The sequence below is a fragment of the Falco punctatus genome (assembly GCF_963210335.1).
Source record: "Falco punctatus genome assembly, chromosome: 2".
In the NCBI taxonomy this organism is placed as follows: Eukaryota; Metazoa; Chordata; class Aves; order Falconiformes; family Falconidae; genus Falco; species Falco punctatus.
The window spans coordinates 31,037,329-31,064,653 of record NC_137581.1 but is presented as its reverse complement, the minus strand read 5'-3'; the positions used below and the strand labels follow the sequence as shown (position 1 = coordinate 31,064,653).

The window sequence follows — 27,325 nt, the reverse complement described above, 5'->3', positions numbered from 1 at the left end:
CTCAGTTCTTTTTTTACTCTGATTTGTACAAAGAATTAGAAATGTCTGATCTGTGGCTCTATCTGGAAAAGCTGAACACAATCTTTGAGCACTTACATTTAAATGTAAATCAACAACTTTTCTGGACATTTAAATTACAATTAAGATATTAAACAACATAAGTAAAAAAATCCTGATTTCTCTTTAGTGACATCAAAAATAAAAAAGACATTGGATATTATTAGTTTCATTATGTACTGGGTTACTTAAAATGCAGATTGCTTTCTGAATCCTTAAACCTGAAGGTCTAATTATTAGTATCGATTCTTGTTACTGACTAACTCTCTCTTTTCTGGTCATGCTAATAATAATCCTAGTGCTATTTCTCTCTGTTCCTATGTTGTTGGAGTTCCTCACTGTCTACATTTTCTGGTATTGGGATGGACCGAATTATTTGCTGAGTAGCATCAACACAATCTTTCAATAAAGTGCTGCTGAACTTTGAAGGTTAACTGCCTTTTCCCTATTGTTCTTTTCTATATGTACGTACAATATTTTTAAACACAAAAACTTGGGGTTTTTTCCATAAATGGAGTTTAACTATTTTTTTCAGACAGTTTCATGTATATTATAATTACTTCAGCCATCACAGTCTTTTATGTTTTGAACCACAAATTGTAAGGCAGATAGTTGTGTTTGGACTGATGGAAACCCAAACTGCAGTGAACCATGGCAGACAATTTGCTGTGTTCCTCTTGCTGAGTGGGTTTCAGACCTCAAAACTTACATCTTGTGGGTTAGAAGAGAGCCTAAGGCAAAATTAGAAGAAAGAGTTAGTGTGGATTAGTCTGTTTAGAATTGTGGAAAGATTTTGGAGAAAACTTCCTAATTCAATACCTCTTTGTGCTGGCAGTTTTATTTTCAGGGAGCGGCGGAATTGTGTCCCCCTCCTGCAATGTACAGCTGACATTGGCTTCTTACTGAAAATTAAAGCAGTTTACAGGCTAATTTTAGATGTGTTGAGAGTGAACCAAGGAGTTAGGAAGTTGTTTCAATTTTGTTGTGAACCTGTGTTCTCTTAGGGATGTCAGGTTTGGTGAGCAAGAGAATCACACATTTATTAATTTATTTGTTCATAGCAAAATACATCAGATACATGCTATTTCATCATCTCTGGTCTCACAGGTCCCCTGCCAGTGAAAAATAATTATAGAGGTTGTTTTAGATGGCATTGATGCCCAAGATGCTTAGTCACTTCAAATATAAAGGATATATGCTAAAAACACCCAGGACTCTTTATGCTTTTTTCCATCCCAAGGACAAAAAGTAGTCGTTAAGCCAGTTTAACAGTGCCATTAGGATTGATTTCTGATCGGATGACTGAAGGTCGAAAAGCAGATGAGGTGTTAGGAATCTGCCGTGTGGCTGTCCACCTTCTGCCTCTGTTGTCTTCCTTTATCAACACAGGTCAGCTCCAAAGCCCCCCTGCAAGTCAAACAGCAGCAGCTATAACCAGACTTGCAGGGCATGCGATTACTGTGAGCAATTTCACTGACAGACCCTTTCCCTGCCAGAGATGCATCTATTAAGCTGTATGTGCCATAATGCAGGAAAAATATGGGTTGTTGGAAAGTATTACTGGACATTGTTTCCATATGTTTCTCCAAAGGACAAGATACTGCAATGTGTGAAAATATGATTAAGAACAAATACTGACTAGCTGCAGGCAAGAGTGATCGCAGAGGAAAGATTTATTTTGGCTGCTGCTGAGAGTTTTCCTCTTTCAATTTTTAATTGGCCCTAAAAATCAGACCAGATATGCTTGCTCTTTGAAGAAAAGGTTTTAAACTGGTGGTGATTCTCAGAAGCTCTGAAATCAATACCTGGCTTGAATTTAGCAATATAGGGTATAAGAACACGAAGATAATTTTTTAGTGTTAAACTCCTCCAGGTAATCCAGGAGACGTAATGGTTTCTTCCTGCAAGACCATGAACCAACATAAAGAAAAATAAGACCATGGCTGTAATAGCCTTTCTGGCTTTTCTGTATTTCATACCATGATGTGTGAGTGATAAAGCTGTTTGTGCTGCTGAACAAACAGGCAGGAAGGGGTGGAAAGGCACATCTCATGGGTTCACACATCTAAGCAGCTGTGGCACCTAGGAGAAAAGAGGGAGTTCGTTGTGTCCCTGCAGTCAGGAGCAGCCCTGTTGACAGCAACCAATTCCTGTCCCTTTGACCCATGCTCCACGTGTGCTCTCAGCAGGTTATATAGGCACAATCAAAGCCCTTATTGTCATTTAGGTATAAGCTTTTGATAGAGTGGCTCTTTATGCTAAACCTTTTGGGTAGTCAATGTCTATGTCTGAGCTAGTTGTGACATAGAGTCACTAGAGAGGGACAGTGGTGCTGGGGCATGATTCCTTTTTAATGTCTGAAGAAAGTCAGATACGCAGACTTAGGCATGCCTGCTTACCTCCTTTCACTATAAAGTATATCATAAAGTAAAACTACACAGATTGTAAGCTATATACAATTTGGCACTAGCAGGAATTCTATTTCAGTAATAGTGCCACCTTACTACAAAATTATAAATTTTGATATTACTATAATAGTGTCTTCCAGTTTTCTTGGAATTCACATCAAGGTACTGTTTAGATGGGACTTACCAGTTTGAATTAAAAGGCACATTGAACATTTCCTGTGACCCTAACCAATGCTATATAAATGGAATCAAATCATGGATGTAATAAGACATTCGTTCTGAAAGGACTGAAAACAAAAGAGCAGTGCCCACACTTAGAGGTACTGCAAAGGAAGAAATTACTGAGTTGGAGCAAAATGGTTTCAAAGTTTGACTTCTGGCCACAAACTAACCAGTAATTAGACTGTGGAGACAAATTTTGACAGACCATGGATGGATGTAGATTTGGAAAATAAAGTAAAGGAAGGAGGCAGCCTTAATTTTACCAAAGCTTCAAGTGTACAATTGATTTGAGATTGTATTATAGATTGCCTTTAATTAATTACCTGTAGTTTGCAGAAGAGGCACAGTAGTGGTGGCAGAGAATGTAATCTGATAATTCACATTGTGTTCCTGAAAGAGCACAAGACAGAGCCTAAGACAGGTTGCATGACACCGTGCATGTCATGTTTGCTTTGTGAAAGATGGCCCGGTTTGCTCTACCGTCTCTGGGTGTTGTCAGGTGTCAATAGCCATAACTTGTAACCCTCTTCACTTATATATGATGGGAGATGTTGGAAATGGGAACAAAATCATCGTTCGTAAAGTATCTTTTATTCCAGTGAAACTTGACCAGAATAGCTTAGTATAACATGGCTGTTTTCCTAAAATAACATTAGTAACTCAAAGGTTTAATTCAAATATTCATACTCGTGTGTAAATCATTGCAGCAGCTAATCCCCTTAGTAGAGAGGACTATAGAAGGAATGATGCTGTGTGCAATCCATGCCAAAGACAGTGAATAATTATATTCTATAAATAATACTTCCATATATAATTCTGTATGTTCCAGATACGCTGTGATGTGGCTTTTCCACCCAGAGCTTCAGAAAAGGGGGAGGATGAGAAGTGGTACCTCATCGACGGCTCTGGCTAAAGGCATTTTGCTGTGAGGTGCTGCTGCAAACTGAACTTTCTGTGATTCTTGGGAAAGCTCTCTTTGAAGGTGCTCAGCACCACATTTTAGAGATGTACTTTACATCCTTTCTGGAAACAGCCTATACTTGAATTAGGGGGCTCGTGTGTAACCTCTTTTTCAGCCGTACACAGGGAGTGTCTGGGTTGCCTTTAACACCAGTGCAGAACAGGAGGGAAGGGGCTGTCAAAGCCATGTCCCTTCCTTTCACACAACCTGAAGGAAAACTGGAATATATATATATACATATATATATGTATAAAGCATGCTGCGTTTTAAATAAGAGATTGCATGATCTAAAGCCTAACTCACAGGTTCATTAAGCATTTCTGAAGTTTAAGGAAATCCTGTATCCAGCCCAAACTGAACATGGAAAAGTAACAAAAAGAAAAAAGGCTAAGTCCATTACCAGTCTTTGATGATGATTTTGGCCAACAAGGTGAGACTGATGTATTTAGATCTAGCAATGGAGATACCCTGAATAAATGAGAGGTATCTGCGCATCTTGCACACCAAGCTGTGCTAAAAGAGCATGAAGGTTTTAGAATCAAGCTCTCAAAAGCTAGGAAATGCCAGAAAAAATTTACACTGACAACCTTAATTTTTCCCCTTTGTACAGTCTTTAGCTATCTGTTCCCTGGCTATTTTTGCTCCAAAGAATTTCTGCCTTTAATCTGCACAAAAAGGAAGAGTGATGGTTGTTCAAGAGCTGCTCCTCAGAAGTTTTGTTTTAACCTGCTTCAGCCTTTGGCCTAGTTTACTGGCCCTGGAATTAGGGGACAGCTGTCCAAAGATCCCTCTGGGGTCAGTGGAAAGACATTAGCATTCCTCAGGGTTTTCCAGTTCTGGAAGTGTTTCTTTCTCTCTTTTTGCTGCAGTGGGGAGCCTAAGGTGAATAAGTGCCTATATTGTGCACTTTAAGTGAGTATTTATTTAGGTGAAATAAAGCAGATCCATAAGCCTTGTTCTGCTCCTCTTCTCAAAACAATGTGTAATTTCCATATGTGATTTGCCATGATACATGTTACTTCAGTGTCTGAATGCTTTGAAAATCATAACTTTTTTCCAAGATCCTCTGAAATGAGGGGATAACACAACTCTCTTTTGTTTGTTGAAAGCTGAGACCCTGAGTAACATTAAAAAAAAATCTGCCAATTTTGATTTTGGTGTACTTTGCATTATACATGGCTTAAGAGGGAACTGTCATTGCTATTGGCTGTAGCTCTGTGTAGATACATGATCTCCAGATCAGCTCGCAGTACCCTGGACAAGCCCAGAAAAAGTGCACTTCATGAGCCCCTGTGAGTGGTCCAGTGCAGGCAACCAGCCAGGACCGCTCAGGATGCTCTCTCCTGAAAGGGTGCAGTCTCCTTCTCTCAGCAGCATTTAGTCAGCTGAACTGCACAGCCATATTCTCCTTCTCTTGCCTCGTTCATCAGTCTGGCTCACATTTTCTATTAGTCCAGGTGCTTCTGTTCCATGTCTCCCTTCCTCTTGATGCCCTTCAATTCCCCAGCTACCTCAGCCTGGGCTTTCATTCCCCTGAGACATATCAGGGACCTTCCCTTGCTCAGCTACCTCAGTGCAGTGGAAGGGTCTCCCAAAAATAGCTCCTTACAGGAATCCCCTTAAGGAAGATGTCTTGGCAGTGAGTAACCATCTTGGCTTCTGTTTGAAGCTAAGCTGAAAGGTAGCGCATCCAGCAAAACATAGGTCGGCTCCAGCACCGTGGTGGGACTCTGATTCAGATAAATTACGTTGCACTTGCAGTAGTTTTCTTGTAGCATTTTGGCTTTGCTTGTAGGTTTCCCCTCCAAAGAAAAGACTGACTTCATTAAAATATTGGCCCTATGGGCTTTGTGTCATGCCATGAGTGCTATTACTTACACTTACCACAGGGAGAAAAACATTCCAGGCTTCGAAGTTCAGAGGTAGAATCAAATAAGACTGCCAGCTTTTCTGCATTCTAGGTTCTCCATATCAACATTTTGACTCAAGTCTGAATGTTCTGAAAATTCAGAGGTCAGAAAGTTTGGAGTCCGCTTTTGGATTTTAATTTAAACCCGCTGCTCTTGAAATCAAACATACAGATTTCCATCTGATTAGACTGAGTTTGGACATAGTGCCAATAAACACTGTTATTTTATTTTAGCTAGGAATGATTTGGACCACTCACCCTAAGAAGATAACACTGAAGTCATAAGCTTAGTTAGACAGAAATCAAGAGGAAGAGTTAATGTTTACAATTGCTGAAATATACATATATATATATATAATACCACAAAGAGCAACTTCATATTAGTTTATTATGTTTTTCATGCTCACAACCTGCTTTTCTGGCCAGAAGAAGCGAAAGAATAGATGTGGAGGCAATGAGCTTGGGGTGCATTTCCAAAAGCATGCCTCTGTCTTTGCCTTTTAAATCCCAAATAGTCTAGTTTACAGTACATTTTGTTTATGTGTCCCACTGGTCAAGCATCAGTTCATTTATATCTGTGTCATTATAGCATTGCTATACCAAAATCTTGGAAGGTCCCAGTGATCTTACACGTATTTCATCAGAGCAGCCGGTGCAGCAGCCACCCCAACTCTCAAATGCATTATCACAGCTTCTGTATCACTCAGTGTCAAACGTTGTGATCTCTCTCTAAATCCATCCACACCGAGAAATCAATACATCAAACTTTCTTGCCTTTTATCTGGCAGATGCCTTCTTCTGTTCCGAAGGTAGCTCATCAATACTTCCCTTAGAAACATCTGCAGCAAGCTGTCAGCCGCCTTGCCCTCTCAAGCAGCACTGCGCCACAGTGATGACCAACTGACACAGCCTTATCAAGCTGGTGATGTGGCAACCACAGAGGCAGATGAGTCTTTCACACTTTCACTCAGCTTCACCCATATCACCAGTAAAACTAGCCCTGGTGTTTTTACCAGTTGACTCAATGAACCTATATGACCCTATATGACCTTGTTCAAGGCTTCTGCCCCGGGATTTGCTCACTCTCCCCATGAATGAATCAGGCGTGCAAATCACACATAAGCCCTCAGTTAAATAGGCATTTTAAACTCCCTGTTTAGGACATCATGTCTGGATGTTCTGGACTGGAACTGTAGATTTTAGAACTTTAACGTCCTATGTTTTCTTTTTCCATTTTTGAGTTAATTTTGGTGGAACAAATACTCTTACAGCAGCATGGATGCGCAGGCAGATTTTGAGCTCAAAAATGATGTCCTGTCTAGTTCCGTGGAAACACACTAAAGACTTTCTACCAAAGGTATGATATTTATTGACACAAGCACACAAAAGAAACAGAATCAAGACAAGAGTCATTTGAACCCAAGTGAACATAACATGGAGATTAACCTTAATTAAGATCCTTTCCTGAGAGAGGGCATCTGCTGAAGTCTCATGCCCTCACGTAGTTCTTTACAGTGGAAAGACATGATGGTTTCTGTATTGAAGGTGGAGCTGAGAAGAGCAGTCAGTTATAGTCTTTAGCAAAACAACACCTGAAGGAGAAGAGAGGACTGCAGAATTAGAGATGTGTGTATAGAAACACAGCTCAGGTAGATAGTTTCAAGCCATGGCAGTTACAGATGGGGATTCCCAGCTAATATCTGGGATATCCCAGATAGCTGATCCTCTGGTTCCTAATGATCAGGCTAGTTTGAGCTATGCTATGGCTCATCTGGTCTGATCTTTCCCCTGTGTCACGCAGACAGGACAAGCTGCAGCTGTTTTATCTCCTTGTTGCACTAATGTCATGCAACATCTCCCTCCTAAGTGATGGGTAGAGACTCCAAGTGTTCAATATACACCTGAATGGTGACTGTTGTGTCAACATACAAGGTTTCATAATGTCCAAAATGTTCATGAACCCCACAGTACAATAAAGGTATTGTGGAGTTACTTCTCAACATGCCAGCAAGATCAATGCAGTCTCCCACTTTTGCTCTCCCATTTGGAAATGGTTTCTCATGTGCACTAAATGTCTACTGCATGTGGCAAAGGAAGAAAACCCTCATCATTTTCCCTCCTCAAAGCGTACCCCGCAACAAGCTACAGTCACACACCCCACTGTAATTCAGGGCACTTCTGTCAGTCACCCTCAGTGCCTTGCTGTGGCCCTCCCAGAGACAGGGAAAGGGTGAGCAGCAGCTGCCTAAGTCAGTCCTGGTCATCGGGGGACCTCATTCAGGGACTAGGTCATATGAAAAATATGAATAAAACCAGGATAAAACCACTTTTAAGTATTTTTAGTTTCATCAAGGCTTGGAAAAGTGGAGAGCACTCTTCATTGAAATGTGTCTTTGCAATTCATAAAAATCCTGTATATGAGATTTATCCCTTTTACACTTTGTAAACTAGGCTGAGCTGCTTTTTATGCTCCACTGAACTTTTTTGGGGTGCGTGTTTTATTCCTCTTCTAGATGGCGCCAGTGTCTCATTACTGAGACGACGCCTTTCTCTTCATAGATCTTAGTTTCATAATTTTATTTTAACCACTGCGTGTAAAACCAATGAAATACTAAAAAAACAAGACCCGGGTTTGCATCCCTTTCTGCTAACTCTTCTCAATTGCTATTATTCTTCACACAGTCTTAACTTTATGGTATGAGACGCTTTTTACAGATGTTTATTTTTTTAATGTCTTTTATACCTGTTTTATGCTTTATTACTGTTATATGGAACATGCCAGTTTACATGAAATGCAAAAGATTATTAATATTACTCTAATTTTTCAGTACTCCTGGGCCCTCAGGAAAGCAACCCTGTAGTAACAGACACTCTCTAAGAGCAGAGTAGAGCCTATGTGTACCAAGGCATCCCAGTTCATGTGTAAGGAAGAAATCGGAGATGCTGCTTCATTCACCTCCCTACAAAAAATGTTTTGTGGTGCTCTTTCACATGTAGCTGGTGCTGTTCAGTTTGTCTTCTATATGCCAGTGTAGGTTTTTTGTTTGTTGTTGTTTTTTTTTTTTTAAATAAAATGCCTAATGTCAGTTGGTTCTTCCTACAGGACGAATGTCTCTCTTTACAAAGAAATTACTTTTCCCACACTCCAGCTGTTTCAAGAGTAGTTGATGGCTTTTACTTTCAGATGCATCATGCAAAGACCCAATAAAAGGAGCTGTTAGGTGTAAAGAGCTGGGTTTTTAATAACGCTTTTTATTACAATGGTATTGTTGCTTTGTCAAGTCTAGACCAACTTTTCTGTTGTTCTACCCACCCTGGCTAACCGATTTTTTGTTATATTGCTCTGCTAGTCAACATCCTTATCTGTCACAAGGTTTTCTACAGCATGAATCATGCAGAACCCCAAGGGCCCTCTGTGTAACTGGGATTTTCTAGCTTTTCAAGTGGGAATGCTGAAAGATGAAGGAGGATTTTGCAGTATACCTGAAAATTAATCACATTTTTTATAATTTTGATTTCCTTCAGGATCTCACTGGCAACCTTGAACTGAAAACACCTGTCTGTGACTCCCTGTTTTGGTGACTCGCTGAGATTTGTTTCAGCAGCAAGCAGCTGCCTGGGTGGCAGGAGCTGAGTGGGTGTCTGTGCCCTGGACCTGAAGCTTTTCTGCCTGATTTCTAGGGTGGGTGTTGCTCTGTACCTTCAATATCTTGATGCCACATTTTTGGTAGTGCTGAGGGTCTGCTATTTGCAGCCCTGCAGCCTGCGTTTTACTCACAGCTCAGCAACCTCTCACCAAAGCCGTTGTGGCAGCATATTTCAGAGCTTCTGAAGCAGTGGTTTTCCCTTGTTAGTCTCATGCTTTTGTTATTTTTCATGCTCTTTTCATGGCATTGGACCTTCAAACCCAGATACTGTTATGACAGTTTTTCACAGGAAACAACTACCACTGGTGTGACACTGCCACATTATTTCCCCTCTTCCTTACCTTTCATTTTGTGAATTTTTAGTTTATGTTAAAGAAAACCAAAAAATAGTTTGTAATGAAGTAGATAGAAGTAATTTGAATACTCAGTAAATATTGTCCAATAATATACATGCAATGCTTGCACCTAATGGGCATATACCCATCAGCACTAAGAGTCTCATGAATGGAAACAAGTAGTAGCAGGGTGTTCAAGTGGGTTTCGATGACGTGTGTGTAGCTGTAGGGAAATAACACATTCATCATTGCTGCCACCTGATGCGCTCAATAAGAGACTCAGAGGAAGATGCTCATCTGGGTCCCCATCACTGCTTTTCCTGGCCAGTCACTTGGAGAGTTTTTACTTCCCCCCTCGCTCTCTCCTGTGTTTTTTTTTTTTTTTTTTTTCATTTTGTTTCTTCCTAAGTTAACTTTCAGCGTTAAATTGGATGTAAGCCATCAACTGCAGACCCTGCAAATAAAACTGCATGTGCACCTCTCTGAAGATCCTTTGTGTAACATGGGGAACCTACAGTCTTCTACCATCCTGCAGCAACACTGTGATGTCCCTAAAAATAGCCCACTTGCTCCCAATTGTATGTCATAACATGACTCCCTGGTCTCTCTTTTGATATATATTATATGTAGAGAGAATACATATGTGTATAAAAGGTAGTTTTGAGTTCAAACTGAAAATGGCTTCATTGAGGAATTTTACTCCTTAAGCTACTTCAGTAAACAAAAGGTGCTGTTTTAATCCAAATGACTGCAAAGTGTCATATAAGCCAGTCTACAGGTAATGACTTGCTTTCTTCCTTGAACAGGAACTGGTGGGGACTTTAGCAAACTCCGTACATATAAATCAAAGAATGCTCACACCCAGAACTCACACAGAATTCAGTAGATTACTGGAAAGGTTAAAAAAACCCTTAATCAAATAGCAAATGGCAAAATTATATGACAAATAGGCATCCAAAGAACTCATTAAGAGATAGTGCAAGAACCAGCATGTCTGTAATTCTGCTCTCCCTATTCACTCAAGACCAAATCACTTTGCAAGAGGACTGACACCTCTTGGAGAAGTAATTCCAAGTCAGTTTTTAGGTATTTTTAGTGTTTTTATAACATGATCGCTCCTTTTTCCAAACACACAAGGGAGGAGTCTGACCTTTTCAAAGATGAACTGAAGCTTCACTATGAACAGATCTGTCTAACAGAGGCTTTGCCATCCTGTGGCTTGCATTACATGAAATCTGTTAAGAAAAGCTATTAAAGCCAGATATAAGAAGGGGAAAGAGGTTTGTGGCTAATGAATTATCCAATTTTATGTGAAATATTTAGGCTCATGGGCACTGTGGCTGCATGTGCAGGCATTCTGGCTGTATTTACACCGGTACCATGCTGCTGGCAGTACCCCGGACTGAACCCTGCCCCATCCCTGCTGTCCCAGTGCTGCCACACACCAGGGTGGCTGAGATCCCAGCTCCTTCTGTCAAGGACAAGCTTTCCCAGGCAGGACACAGCCGGCATATCTGGTCGTGCTCAGACCTTGCACCACCCTGCCAGAGCATGTCCTGCTTCAGTGCTGCTTCAGTGCCAAGGGATTCAAATTCATCTCACAACAGGTATGTGCCTGAAGAGCTTTTATGCTTGAGTAGCTGCTGTTCACAGCCACAGCCTGTCCTGGCTTGAATGTGTGTCATCACCCTTCCCGCATCTTGGCAGGAGCAGCCCAGATAGATAGACTGCCCTTTGGGGCACAGAGTATTGCAGCACACCATCAGATTTAGATGACACGTGGAGATAGAAAACCCAGACAAGGACAATCTTAACAAGAAACCCTGATTTTGCCCTGATGATTTCCACTTGTGTGTGGGTTGGGTGTATGGCTATCCAATGTCTCCTGCATATCCCACCTGGGCACACGGGGTAGCGTGCATCTCTCTTTGGAGGGGCACAGTGAGGTCTGTGGGGCCGTAGCCATCAAAGCTTCTCTTGACATTACCTGTCTCCTACTGAATTGCCCTGGGCTAGCTCCCCTTGTGTGCTCGCTGTCTGAGGATGCCAGGCTGCACACAGAGGCTTCTGTAGAGCTTTCTCAGGAGACTGCCTATGAGAGCTTTGCCTGCAGTGTCTGTGAGTAAGGACAGCAGAGGTGTTAAGCCTGGCAGCAGAAGCAGAAATAAATGTGTGTGGCTTGACTACGTGTGCCTTGCATCCTGAGTCATTGTACTAGAGCTCCCAAATCCTGCCCTGCTCCTTCCTCACACCCAAGTATAAACCCCCAAGGTAAGTCATCCCCCCTCTCCTGTAGCCTAGGCGAGTGGTCTGTAGTGTCTGGGGGTGCTCCCGAGTTGCGCTGCTTTTGTCTGAGGCTCGTAAGCTCCTTCTGCGGAAGAAAGCGTCCAGGCCTTTACTCCATGCCAGAAGAAGTCATCAGTGTGCTGGTGATTTGGCTGTGAAGTTTGAGTTCTCTCTCCTCTGTGACAGCAGGAAGCCACCTCAGTGAAAAAAAAAAAAAGGATCTGGTGTGCTGAGGCACAATATGAGCTAATGGGGATGGATTACGCACTTTCCAGCACTAAGTTACGTATTAAAATTTTACTCAGAAGCTGTACCCACTTTTTATCAATTATGTTAGTAGATGCTGGACAAGAGGCACATGACTCTTAGATATAGCTTGGACTAAATTTACTTTCAAACATTGACATTATAAAGTTCTTCAGAAACTGCATGATGGTAACAATCCATTCTTAAAACCAAGAAAGAAGAAATACACAATGACAAGTGGAAACGTGAAGGTTTGTATTCTTCATGTCAATATCTTTTCTGAGATAAAACTAAAACATGTAATAGCTGCTAGGATATAATGCACTTATTGACCAGGTCAGGAAAATTAGAGTTCTCAGGACTACCTGAGTAATCCAAAAATTGTTTTAGGCTGTCTGTTCTTTTCATCAGAATTAACTGCAGGTATCAATTCTTTTTTATTTCTGGTTCCTGTAGAGGGTGTTGAAGTACTTCTCAGTGCAGTCTCTGCATATGTTTATTTTGCTAGTTCACAAAACTGCAGATAGACTAAAACACATCTCCTGAAATCGTAACACTGCTTTCAGTTCTTTGCTCAAATCAGCATGGAGACTTGTTTTTCGGATTTTTTCCCCTCCTACATGGAGATGTTATTGAACTGGAGATCTGAAATGCAAGGAGCACTTTATTAAGTCCACCATCCACATTTTTTTCCCTTTAAAATCAAACTGCCACAGTTTAGTTTTGTTGGAGCACTCAAGCTCTGTTGAGGGTTCAAGGGGCTGCAGGACTCCTGGGCTCCTTTCTGACACCAGTAGAAAGTGCTGGCTTGAAGACTGTCCTTTCTGCCAGTCAGAGACTTGTCACCTCTCAGATCATCCTTGACATATAATATCTCACCCACAATAAAACTAGCAAAGCCCATCACTCTTCATTAGCACCTGGCAAGGAGAGAGAGCAAACACTTAATAAATGTTTGTGACATTGCCCTCAAGTCTCACTATGATGGCTTGGGAGCTGACATGTTGGACACACTATAAAAATTACTTGCAATAGAATGGAACTGGAGGGACTATTTAAGGTGCCATATAATTTACCCATAGTTAATAACCAGAAACACCTGCATTTAAAATGAAAATACTGCATTTGAGAACCAGCATCCCTACACCTTAACTAACATCTCTGTACTTCATAATCTTCATCTCCCTAGATACTTCAAGTAGGAAGTGCTGTTACCAGTACACCAGACTGTGGGAAAGAAGTGCTGTAAGTGAAAAGTCTTCTAGATACTTCCTTAAATAGATATATTTTAGCTATTTCTTGGTATTCTCCAGACTTTTTTTCTATACCTTTATGAGGATGACCGTTTAGTAGAAGTTCTTTCCACTGGTAGACTGGAAAGGCAAGCTCTACAAAGTGCCTCAAATACTACTTTCTTCTGGCATACGATCATTAGAAGGGCCAAATCCCAACTAGAACTTAATCTAGCTACTGCCATAAAAGACAATAAAAATGTTTCTATAAATACATTAGCAACAAAGGAGGGCTGAGGAGAATCTCCATCCTTTATCGGATGCTCTGGGAAACATAATGACAAAGGATGAGGAAAAGGCTGAGGTACTTCATGCCTTCTTTGCCTCAGTCTTTAATAGTAAGACCAGTTGTTCTCAGGGTACCCAGCCCCCTGAGCTGGAAGACAGGGACGGGCAGCAGAATGAAGCCCCCATAATCCAAGGGGGAATGGTCAGTGACTGCTACACTACTTGAACACATGCAAGTCTGTGGAGCCAGGTGGGATCTACCCAAGGGTACTGAGGGAGCTGGTGGAAGTGCTCAAGGAGCCACTTTCAATCATTTATCAACAGTCCCAGCTAACTGGGGATGTCCCAGTTGACTGGAGGCTGGTAAATGTGATGCCCATCTACAAGAAGTGCGGGAAGGAGGATCCAGGGAACTAAAGGCCTGTGAGTCTGACCCCAGTGCCGGGGAAGGTTATGGAGCAGATCATCCTGAGTGCTAACATGTAGCATGTACAGGACAACCAGGTGATCAGGCCCAGTCAGTATGGGGTTATGAAAGACAAGTCCTATTTGACTAACCTGACCTTCTATGACAAGGTGACCCACTTAGTGGATGAGGGAAAGGCTGTGGATAATGTCTACTTAGACCTTAGTAAAGCCTGTGACACAGTCTCCCACAGCATTCCCCTGGAGAAATGGGCTGCTCATGGCTCGGGCAGCTGTGCTCTACACCGGGTAAAAAGCTGGCTGGAAGGCTGAGCCCCAAGAGTGGTGGTGAATGGAGTTGCACCCTGCTGGTGGACGGTCACAATTGGTGTTCCCCAGGGCTCAGTACTGGGGCCAGTCCTGTTTGATATCTTTATTGATGATATATTTTTCTAGTCTAACATATTAAGTTTAGGTATATACTTGCACTGTTACTAAAACACATCCTGAACTACACAGCTTCAGACAGATTTCTCTCCACCACAGAGCAACCACCAAATACTCAGCGACACAGGATCTTTTTTTAACACTGTGGTTGTAACAACTGACTTCATCTAACAGATTCATGTCTGCCTCGGGAAGCACCAGCACAGGAGCAAGACTGTGCTCCCAGTACCATCTCAAACTGGCTGATTCATGCTTGGAAAGAGATACAGGGAAGGCAGATCTGGCTGGGAACTTCTGCTACCTGTATGTGCTACAGGCAGAGGCTGCCCATTTGGGGGTGAAGTAGCAGAAATCTTTAGTGGTGGCAGGTTTGAGTGGCCTTTTACAGTGTGGCTGTAGCACTTTCATAGGCCTAGGGCACAAAAATCCTGTGTAGCAGCCCTTGAGGAGACACAGTATAGCCCTAAAAATTAATGAGAAGCCAAGGAAATAGTTTTTGTTCCCCACCCCTGCTAGTGAATGGAGTCACATCCAGCTGGTGGCCGGTCACAGGTGGTGCTCCCCAGGGTTCTGTGTTGGTGCCAGTTCTATTAAATATCTTTATCAATGATCTGGATGAGAGGATCGAGTGCGCCCTCAGTAAGCTGGCAGATGACACCAAACTGGGTGGGAGTGTTGATCTGCTCGGGGGCAGGAAGGCTCTGCAGAGGGATCTGGACAGGCTGGACCGATGGGCTGATGCCAATTGTATGAGGTTCCACAAGGAGAAGTGCCGGGTCCTGCATGGGGTCACAGCAACCCCAGGCAGCGCTACAGGCTGGGGGCAGAGCGGCTGGGAAGCTGCCCGGTGGGAAAGGCCCTGGGGTGCTGGTCAAGAGCCGGCTGGACAGGAGCCAGCAGTGTGCCCAGGTGGCCAGGAGGGCCAGCAGCATCCTGGCTTGTATCAGGAACGGTGTGGCCAGCAGGACCAGGGCAGTGATTGTCCCCCTGTACTGGGCACTGGTGAGGTCCCACCTCGAACCCTGTGTTCAGTGTTGGGCCCCTCACTGCAAGACAGACACTGAGGTGCTGGAGCGTGTCCAGAGACGGGCAGCGGAGCTGGGGAAGGGTCTGGAGCACAAGTCTGGTGAGGAGCGGCTGAGGGAACTGGGGCTGTTCAGCCTGGAGAGGAGGAGGCTCAGGGGAGACCTTACTGCTCTCTGCAACTACCTGAAAGGAGGGTGTAGGCAGGTGGGGGTCGGTCTCTTTTCCTGAGTGAAAAGTGATAGGACCAGAGGAAATGGCCTCAAGTTACACCAGAGGAGGTTTAGACTGGATATTAGGAAAAATTTCTTCACTGCAAGGGTGGTCAAGCATTGGACCCGGCTGCCCAGGGACATGGTGGAACCACCATCCCTGAAGGCATTTAAAAAATGTGTAGATACAATATTTAGGCACATGGTTTAGTGATGGACTTGGCAGTGCTGGGTTAATGGTTGGACTTAATGATCTTAAAGGTCTTTGTCAACCTAAATGATTCCATAATGAGACAACAGTCCAAATTTGTTCCAGAATTAATGACCTTACATTTTATTGACTTTCATTATTTTCTTATATGGTGAGGCCATGATGTTCAAGTGTACCAGAAATGAATTCATACTGATTCACTTCAAAGAACCTGTGTTACTGCATAGGTAAGTAATTTTGCCTTAAAAAGAGAGCCTTCCCTGTTCAGCCATGCATACACTAGACATCTGCAGAGTTTTAGCTTTCTGATTGCTTAGATCAAAGTCATTAAGCCGTTTCCTGAAGGCTTTTTGTTGCTTTTGCTAATAAGTTGCTAAGGACAACCAGCCTTCAAACAAAAAACATCCAGGTGGATTTCAGTAGATAAAGATTTGGTTTAGAGTAGGTAGCCCAGCTCCTCACAGTCAGATGCACTCTAAAATAACTCAAGCTGGTCCTTCAGCTTCTTTGGGGAATTTTACAATGATTTATGTGAGAAAGTCATTTGCACCTTGTAAACTTGGGGTTTTGCACGTACCCTGATTAGTGAAATAACACTCCATCACCTGACAAGAGGTGCAGCCACAAAGACAAGGCACAGAAGTGTTAGTTCAAGCCTTGTGCTGGAGTCAAAATGAATGTTACATCAATAAAATATGTGGTCTTTCAGATTGGAGAGGCAAAGATGGATGGGTTATAAGTCTAGCCATTACTTTCCTTTGTGCACTTTTTACTAGTACTTCTGGGATACCTTACTCACCCCAGCTCCACAGGTTACCTTGGCTCAGGCAAATTATTCTTTAACTAGACTCCAAGCAGTGCCCTGTGTCAACAGACAAGTGTTTGTGCATCACCAGAAACAAAGTATAAACCAGGCACCCTTTATATTAACAGGCATATTGTCTACCAGTATCCTGAGATTGTTGTTTTCTCTGTTGCAATGGAATCAAACAAGGTCATAGCCCTGGTGGTGGTCTCCACACGTTCATTGCACTAAGGGTAAAAGGGAATAGGGACTCACTAATTCATTCATCACCATTGATTTGACATGCGATTTATTAATGTCTGCCACAAAAGCTTTGGCTGAGTATCATCTCTCCTGGACATCTCCACATAGCTTTTCTCTCTTTTGCCTTTAATAGGAAATGTTTCAACCCCTATTACTGCTGAATCAGTATGCATACTGATTGTGGTTTTGATGGCAGTGGTTTTGTAAAATCTCCTTGTAAACTACCCCTTGGGCAAGGCATTCATGCTAAAAATAGGAATGCTCAGTTTCTTACAATTAGTGTTGGTGCCTTTGCTTGGTAGGCAATTGTTAGTACATTTTTCAATACCTTTTTCCTTTACTTCAGGAGCTCCCCTAAACTGGTTTTGTGGCCAAGGAGCCTTCCCTTCAATTCAGATCTGCCTGTTTCCTCATAACTCATTTTTTATTTACTCAGAAATCTGCTGTTTACCAACCAGATTGTGCTTCAATTCTTGTCCTGAATCTTTGAGTTACGAGAGAAGATGAGTCTGTTATATTAGGCTTTAATCATTCCTATTCTTTAGCTCATTTCCTGGACCTATTGCAATTCCCATGGCTACAGCTATACTAGTAATACGTGCGCTGAACCATTCTCTCATGCTGAGCTGAATAGCCTAGGTCCATTCTACAAAACTTTAACCTCTTCAATCTTTCTGTCTTTTCCAAAAAGCCTGTTGCAATGACCCTAGTAACTTCCAAATCATGCATGGAAATAGGGAGAGCACAGGTTGGCACTCCCAGTACCAGACTGTTTTAACCATTGAATACTGTAGACCATCTGGGAACATTTCTGGTGTCTGAGAACATCTCTGTGCATGTGTTATTTCACTCATAATTGTAGCCTGTATTTCTTAAAATAGCAGTTTCGTAGACTCTTGCTCTTCCTAGGGATTTCTATTTGTCATATTCCTCAGTGGGGATTTTCCCAGTAAATAACATCTAAGTTTTATAATTTTTCTACTGTAAAAACTACTAGTATTTACTGCTTTTCTCAAATCTTGAATACACAGAGCCATTGGTGATTGCTGCCAGAACCTCCTCATCCTTGTATTTGAGAAGATCCCAGGGATGGCTTTCAGGGGGCACAGTACACTGAGGACCCTGTTGTCAGTCTTGCCCTGTCTCAGAAGCTGGGGATATTTCTTCGCTCACTGGATTCCCCCAGTGTACCCAGTCCTGTCCAGTTTACATGTGCCCCCACTGCCAGTCAGCGACACCATCATCTAGCATGTGGTGGTGGAGTCAACGCAAGGGGATCATTTCCTTTTCTCTCCAATGAATCTTTGCTTCTCTCCCCACTGGGCATCACATTTTGTCGGGACCTCCTTTAACAGCAGACATCCTTCCCTGCTAGTCTCTGCCTAGCTGCTATTTTCTTGCTTCTGCCTATGTGTTGCAGACTTTCTTTAACTACCTTCCCAGAACTGGATGAAATCCATTAACAAAACCATTCTTTCCTTTGTTTCCTGATTTAAGAGGTCACAAATCACCATTTACATGCCTTGGGTCTTGTCCTCCTGGGGGCTGAATTTTACCAGTGCAGCAAACAGATGCTTAAATGCAAGACAACCTTCAAAGGACCTGACTCTTTCTCCTTATGGATTAATCTGGGCACCAAAGGCCTCATCCTCCCCCAAGACTATTTTTCATGATAGAGTCCAAGGTTTTGCCAAGCCCAGCTTCACCAGCCTAGGCCCTGGAAAAGAAACAAGCATTTGAAATCGCAATATTCTTTCATAGCTGTGTTAGCAGCAGTCCACCTCTTTCTATTGCTGTCCGCATTTTGTTCAAACTTTTCCAAACGTAAGTGGGCATCATTGCTATGAATAAACCATAATTCCTACAAGAGAATTCCTCGTCTCTGTCAGTTCAGGTCTTAGTGTTGATCTGCGTGCTTTACTGTTCAGCCTGGAAGAGACGCCTGCCTACCTTCCAAACCCTTCCAGTTACGGTCTGACAATTACTAAACATGTCTGAATTAATCATCTTGTGCTATTTTAAAAAAAGTAAATCCACCCTTTTCCACTGATCCCTTTTGCCTCTTCCTGCACTTCATGAAGACCCTTGCAGCCTTTCAGAAATCTCCTGTCTTTCAGAAATTCCCTCGTGGCTTCCTTCCTTTTATTCCATGAAGTTTTAACCTCACTTAGGAAGGCATTTAATTTCCAAAACAGACCAGGTGTGGCCTAATAGTGCTTCTATAAAAAGAGATTCTCCTGCATCAGACATACAGCTTTTAGGTTAAAATTAATCCTCTGGCCTTTAAATTAAGGAATTAAGTCCTTTATTAAGTCCTTAAGTAAATCCTTCAGAGGTAACTTAATACTGAAATATTTCTACTTTAAGGTGGAAACCACAAGAAGTTGAATCTCTTCCCAGGGGTGCCCTGATATTGTATTTCCCTTCCTAAGCAGAAGGCAGTAGGTGCCTTCCCCCTCCTCCCTTCCCCAAGCTGTATATCTCAGAACTAGGCTGTTTGCATAAGGTTAACCTGCTAGGGCAGAGATAACCTGCTATAGGGAGGAACTGCTGTAGCAGTGTTCAGTTTGCTCATCACCCATATAGACAGCTGAGCTCATAGCAGGGACTTGCTTGCCCAGTGAACCTCAAAATGCATTTGAATCAGCTTCTAAGAAATACTGGAGAGGTGTTGGTACTTGTGACCTATGTTTGGTAGGAAGCTAAGTATCAGGATCTCTCTGGCTGTACTTTCCACAACGCTCCTGGCACCTTGTGCAAGACCAGAAAGAGGCAGAGATGTACCAGAAAGAGGCAGAGATGTAATTCCAATAATTGTGTGAGAAAATGGTATAAAAAGGGAGCATAAAAATTCATTGGGAATAGAGGATACTTCTAGAGTAAAGGGAGCACATGCCAGACAGATAGACATCATTTGAACTGTATGGTAATAGTGCTGTTGGCACTTAAGAAGGTCACAGATCTGTATTTAAATGAAAGTGCACATGGTTTGAGATGTAGGATCCAGTAGAGGAAAAGTCATGGGAACTCTGTGTTACTCAGTAAAGGGCAGGACAGAATATTGTAATATTCAAATAGGAGCTGTGGAAGAACAACTGAAGTCTGGAAAATGGGTCTGAGAGGCTAGGGTGGAAAATTTCCATGAGGATATCAGTATAATAGGTATATTAGAAAACTGATAGAACTCATGATGATATAGGAGGCAAAGTATTCTTCAAAGTTGAGGAGACCTGCGCTGATGGAAGAGCTCTGCTCTGTATTACAGAAAACTGTAATCATGTTTACTAAATGTTCACAAAGCAAGATGGAAAATTTGTGGATTAAAATCCAGGTTTATGAAGAAAAACTTCAGTATTAGCATATGATATATGATCATATTATGAGTGTGGTTATATTCATATTACATTATTTTCTGGTATATTAATGTTATCACATAATATTACATTATAAAAACACAGAACAGTTGTGGCTGGCAGGCACTTCTGGATATTCATAGAATCACAGAATGGTTTGGGTTGGAAGGGACCTGAAAGATCATCTAGTTCCACCCCCCTGCTGTGGGCAGGGACACCTTCCACTAGACCAGGTTGCTCAAAGCCCCATCCAGCCTGGCCTTGAGCACTGCCAGGGATGGGGCATCCACAGCTTCCCTGGGCAACCTGTGCCAGTGTCTCACCACCCTCACAGGAAAGAATTTCTTCCCAATATCTAATCTCAATCTACCCTCTTCTAGTTCAAAGCTGTTGCCCCTTGTCCTGTCACTACATGCCCTTGTACAAAGCCCCTCCCCAGCTTTCATTGTAGTCTCCTTTCAGGCACTGGCAGGCTGCTATAAGGTGTCCCCGGAGCCTTCTCTTCTCCAGGCTCAACAACCCCAACTCCCTCAGCCTGTCTTCATAGGAGAGGTGCTCCAGACCTCTGATCATCTTTGTGGCCCTCCTCTGGACTTGCTCCAACAAGCTCACGTCCTTCTTATGCTGGGGGCCCCAGAGCTGAAGCCAGTTCTCCATGTGGGTTCTTTCAAGAGTGGAGCAGAGGGGAAAAATCACCTCCCTCTACCTACTTGTCACGCTTCTTTTGATGCAGCCCAGGATACAGTTGGCTTTCTGGGCTGCAAGCACACATTGACAGGCCGTGTTGATCTTTTCATCCATCAACACTCTGCTTAGCCTGTATTTGTCCCTGGGGTTGCCCTGACTCATGTGCAGGACCTTGCACTTGGCCTTGTTGAACTTCATGAGGTTCACACGAGCCCACTTCTCAGGGCTGTCAAGGTCTTTCTGGATGGCATCATTTCCCTCCAGCTTATCGACTGCACCACTCAGCTTGGTGTCATTAACAAACTTGCTGAGGGTGTACTCGATCCCACTTTCCGTGTCCCAATATGGACCACTGAGGAACGCCACTCATCACTGGTCTCTACTTGGACATCGAGCCATTGGCTGCAACTCTGTGTGTGTGACCATCGAGCCAGTTCCTTACCCACTGAGTGGTCCATTTGTCAAATCCATGTCTCTCCAGTTTAGAGACAAGGATGTCATGTGGGACAGTGTCAAAAGCTTTGCACAAGTCCAGGTAGATGACAGCAGTTGCTCTTCCCTCATCTGTCAGTGCTGTAACTCCATCATAGAAGGCCACCAGTTTTGTCAGGTACAATTTACTCCTCGTGGAGCCATGTGGAAGATGCAGGGAAGAAAGAGCAGCAGACAAAAAACCAAACGTATTTGTACTTTTTGGCTCTGTCCACTAGGGAAGAGCCTGGATAGTTCTTCTTGCAGAGGATTTATCAGTGGACAGGTCTCAATTTTAACTAAAGATGTCTTGGAACAAGCAGACAGAATTAACATCATTGAGTCCGCATTACTTGATGTTTTTTATCCAAAGTGCACCAAAGGAGCTCCAGGTAGAAACTGCTGAATTTCTCACTGTAATGTATAACTTTGCACTTACAGCTGTCTTAGTACCAAAGGAATGGAAGGTAGTTAATGTGAAAAATGGAGCCACTAATTTGGAAACCTGGCATGTGTACTGGGCAATTTACTCGTAATGCTATTAAGGAACCACTGAGAATTAGTGGATAAGTGCATAAACCAGACATAGGGAGGAAGAACTTTTTTGTAGCAAGGAAGAACTTTTTTTTATAGTGAAGAAGAAATTTTACAATGGGAAATTTTGTCACACAAATATGTTGGACTCCTCTGAATGAAAAATTATGAGAATAAAGGAGATCTGGATTCAGCATACCTGGCAATGTTCAAAAAATACTAATCTAAATCTAAAGGAACCTTTAAAGCATTGCACAACTATTGGATAGAAGGGAAGATCCCTGTGTAATAATCAGGAGAGAGGGTAGAAGCAAATGATCAATTTTTAAGCAAATGATCAATTTTGAGAGCGAAAAAAGGTTGCTACTGGTGTGTTTCAGAGGTTTTTTCTGGGACTTTATTGTTCCACATAATTAAATAATCTAGAGAAGAAGGTAAAAAGTGAGGAGGTAAAATCTGAAGATGATATGCCAGATACTTTGCTACTCTGTAGAATACCCAAGATGAGGGTTGACTTTGAAGAATTGCAAAAGCACCATAGAAGTATGAATAACTGAGCAATTAAACGACACATGAAATTTAGTAGAGACAGATGCAAAAGGATTCACATCAGAAGCCTCCTTGTCCAGCAGTTTTACCTTTAAAAATAAGGTGGGGGCGGGGGGGCGGGGGGGGGGGGAGCTCTGAGCTCACTGCTGCCTCTCAAAAATGAGAGTTCGTTGTATGAAGACCTCAACTTAGAGTTCAGGAGCAGACAAAAACCCCATGCTACTATACCACTCTGTAAATCTATAATGCACCAGTGTTTTCAACATTCTGTGCAGTATTGAGCTCCCCTGCTCAGTGAGTATTAACTCGGATAAGATTTACAGTTAAAAATGCACAACCCAGCATCCATACATGAAATTAATGTGTAGGCTGGGACTCTTCAGCCTGCCAGAGATGGCACAGGGATGTGGCAAAGGTCTACAAAAATCCGTGTGGCCTGGAAAGGGTGAATACACATTGACTGTACTGAGTTTGCAAATAAAAGGAAATCTTTCATGTATGGTAATGCAAGAAACCTGTATGTTGTCTTCCAAATGCACTGTGTTTTTCTGTACAGGCTCAAGGGGCCAACAAATGAAGTTAGTGGGAGCCATGTTCAGAATAAACAAACAAAATTGGCTCTGCTAAAAACAGTTGTAAGGTGGGAGAATACTTGGAAGTAGCATGTAAGTTTGCTTAGTTCCTCTTCTTCTCTGTCAGCCCTGTTGGAGATTGGCTGCTGCTCTAGATATATCCTCATTCTGAACCAGCCAACATTTTCTTTGTATCTAGGAAGGTACAATTTTTTCCTGCCCTTCTTCAATACAAGAAATAAGAAGTCTCAAAGAAACATAACAGCCAAAAGGTTCAACAAAGTTGAAAGGATGTGATTTTCATGCAGGTATTTCTAATGTACCCATGTACATATGTCTAACATACGTGATCTAATTCTGCAGCACATATTTTCTATTAGACATACTTCTGAAAAGGAACTTTTCTGTGCAAGATGTGGTTGCTAAAGGTTGACGTGGGCAAATTCATTGAAGAAAACCCCATCAAGGATTATTAAATCTCCAGGCAGTTCTCCTGTCACAAATCCCTAAGCAAGAATTGTTGACAGCAGAAAGACTGTTATGGGGAAGCATCACTACATACTTGACTTTTTATTGAACTACTTCACAGACATCTTTGATATGTCCCTGTCACAGGCAGGGTGCCAGGCAAAGTGAGTATTTTGACTGATTTTGTGTTGCCTTTCTTGGCATCTGATTTTCTTTTGCAACAATGTGAAGAATGTGTGTGGTACATCCATGGGTTTGATCCTCCAAGACCTGGCCTCCAAGATCTTTTGTTTGTTTCCTAAACAATGAGCTGACACCAGTATACTGGCTATATCAGCTCTTACAGTTTAATTTCTGACACCAGGAAGAGTTATTTCCAAGGTATACACAAGTGGTTGAGAGGCAAGTCTAATTCTTATTGTACAGCTTATCATTCTCCATAGTTTAAATAAGGCTACCATTGTGCATTACTAGTTTGGTCACTGCTTTCTAGCTATGGTCTTTCATGTTGCTGGTGAACACAAGCATGGTCTGATGGTCACCCGACAGTGTGTTGATACATATTGGCCAGCTCTTCATCACTAGTTCCATTTTTTTTTTCTTCCATTGAATAGTTGCGTAAAGGAAGCAAACTATTTGTATATCTACGGCTGTGGTGTGCAAACATGGTGTATTTTATCTCAAGAAACAGTCAAACATAATTTGAATGGTATCTTTATAGATGTGAAACCTAGCTGTGGCTAACATTTCTTATGATGAAGCAAAGGAAGCTTTCATTTTAAAATATTGTGTTAGCTTTACTACAATTTGCCATGTCAAACAGAACAGAGCCCCTATCGCCAGTTTGCAAACTCTTGACATAGTAAAACTGTGCTTTCAGCTTTTGGCTAATTTTAGCAGTTTAGTCTCACAATTCCAGTTCTACTATGTTTCAACAGTACAAGTAATGGATCTGTACACTAAAGAGATGAAAAAAAAAATATTAAACAACCCTAAAGGGGGAGTATGCAGTTCCCACAGCCAATTTGCTTACGCTAGCAGATGTTTTCAGGATTGTCTGCAAAGGGAGGCCAAATTTTCTAGGGATGTGTCTGGGTGATATTGTACATAATGCTGCTAACCCTACTGAAGTATTTGAACAGAGGTGCAAGCAGAAGATACTTAGACCTGGGAAGTTAGCTTGACAAAAGAGTGCGGCACTGCTATACTGATATGAAGAAACTACTCTATAGCCCACAGAGATTATAGTGACCATGCTTGATTACCAAAAAAGAAAGTAAGACATGATACTATTGTTAAATTAGAACATTTGGGTTATTTGCTAGAATTGCCTTTGATTAGTGGTAAAATCAAAGGTTTAAATTGTAATGTAATGATGCTAATGTGATATAAGGGCTGAAACAAATTTGCTAGAAGTAATTTAGATAGCTCATAGGAATTATACTTACTATCCTACTGAATGCACTTAAGAGATGCTAGGAAGTGGAAGTGTAGAATAGAGGAAATTAAGTGCAAAAGACTTATTAAAGATGTTCTTTGGAGCTTTCCTTGGGGTGATGTTTTTTAGAGAGTGTGTCATGTAGTTCTATCAATGTTAAGCCTAAGGTTAAGATCCAGAAGGTAAGTAGATGACTTGATTTTAAAGCTTATTAACTTTATCTTGTTTCCTCTTTACATAAGCCTGTGACTTTTAGCATCACAAAATAACCTGGTGAAGTTTGAGCATCTCAAACAGATACAATGGACCTCAGTCTCATTCCTGTCCAGGGCAGGGGTACTAGTGATTGTAGCAACTAAGAAAAATTACATTGCTCAGCACTGAGAAATACAAAAGATCATTTTGATGGTCTGAGACATAATTTACACTGGTAAGAACCTTCCTCACCCCAGCACAGTGCCACATGTAGCACGTGTGGGCCAGAGGTCCCAGCAGACTTGGGAGGGGGCCTCTGGGTTTGATGGATCTCTCCCCACATCTGCTTGGCAAGTGATGTTCTCATTGTGTGGAAATCAGTCTAACACATGAGAGATTCCTGTGGCAGCAATGCTTGTCTGATGCATATGAGGATATCATTGTAGGAAAGCACAAGATTTGTGTGAAAAAAGCTGTGAGATTTCATCTGAATTGGAAATCTGCTGATGACCTGCTGTGTATTTTGCTTCGTGTCTACCAACCAAGCAAGGCGTTATTAAAACCAGTCTAGCATATGGAAAGCAAGGGTGGGAAGAAATGTGCTAGGCAAACACAGCCTTAACCAGGGAATCCAGTATCAGCCTTGTTGGTAGCCGAGTACAGCATGATGCCATGGAAAAGGAACGGTTACAGAAGATGTCACCAGTAGGGGAGACTACACTGACCGTTCCCATGGGAACCACTTCATCTGCTTGGGGATGTGGTTTTTATGGTGAGGCAACACAGATTCCAAACGTGATGGAGCCACACAGGAAGACATTTTGGCCCGTGTCTCCACTTTGGAGTGGCTTCTGCTTTGCAGCCACGAAAGCGTGGTAGCTGGGCTTATGAGGCCTGGGTAGAGGGGAGTAGACATCCTTCCATTCACCAAATTCACGAAGTACCCTTATGGCCTGGGAATTTGATAAATTCCTTGTCCTAAAATTAGCTATACCAAAGCTTCAGTTGCCTGGTTCTGTGGAGAGTCAAGCACAGCTCGCTAATTGTGGCACAGACAGTGAGTCCTGCTGCAGCTAACTAGGGCTAGAAAAAGTACATTTTCATTGTGTCATTCTTTTTAATGAGAAGTTAAATAAAAGCTGATGCAGGAGATCCTGGACAAGAAAAAGCTTTATTGTGTGCAAAAACTTCTGTACTTTCCCCCCAGTCTATTATGTGAAAAATGAGTCATATTTTTGACAGTAACGGATAAGAAAAGTTGTGGCTGAGGGACTGTGAGTACAAAGGGAGGCAGATGGACGGGTGTTGGAACATGCTGAACAAACAGCTTACTTAATTTTGTTTATTCTCTTCTAAAGTGCTTAGTTGCTGAGTATTGGGAATATTACATCAAACTAAAACCATTGTGCCAATTCTTCTCTGGTGGCATGCTCTGGATTTCAGGAGAATTACAGCTTTGGTCTTGTAGCAACAACAACAAAGTGGAAGAAACATCTCTGCTGAACAAAACTGAATTAAATCACGTATTTCCCTTCATTTTCTTCCTTCAGTAAAAGACCACAGCCTCTGCCCAGCTTGTCCTTATTCCTCATTGCACTGAGGACTCTGAAAGGAAAACATGAGATAGTTTAATCAAGACGGAATGAGCTATATCCCCATTTTGCTATAAAACCCATGCAAGTTTGACTGACGGTCACCCAGTTGCATAGCCAGCCCATGTCATGCTGCTCAGAACTTCCCAGACTGGTCCCAAGCACTAGCTGTGCTGGTGAACAAGGTCACCTGGTGACAACCAGCCACAAAGATGGAAGCTGAGGTGCCCCTGGGCTTGGTGCCTGGGCACATGGTGGGCTGACAGCACAGCCTGGGCTTCTCTTGTGTTCTGCAAAGAAACCAAGAGTACAGACTTGAGCGTCTAAGGTAAAAGGTGACAATTGCATTCATCAGCTCAGCATGGCAGCATTCCAGTGTGCGGTAGGGTGGGCTGTGTGTGGGAAGAATCCCCACAGCACTGAACGATCCCCATCCCATAATGGTGGAGGAACCCGCTGCTGCAGAGCTTTCCCCTCCTTCTCTCACCCTCGTTACCACCGCATCCAGCCCTGCTCAGACAGTTCTGTT

General features: G+C 42.4%; 1 long non-coding RNA gene across 1 annotated transcript in view; it reads right to left on the bottom strand.

The window, feature by feature from the left end:
• Positions 1-13,089: 13,089 nt before the first annotated feature.
• LOC308058787 overlaps positions 13,090-27,325 on the bottom strand; it is a 48,782-nt gene continuing 34,546 nt past the window's right edge. The window contains exon 2 of the long non-coding RNA XR_013925965.1: positions 13,090-26,809. This is a non-coding gene — a long non-coding RNA (uncharacterized lncRNA). The remainder of the gene's footprint in view (positions 26,810-27,325) is intronic.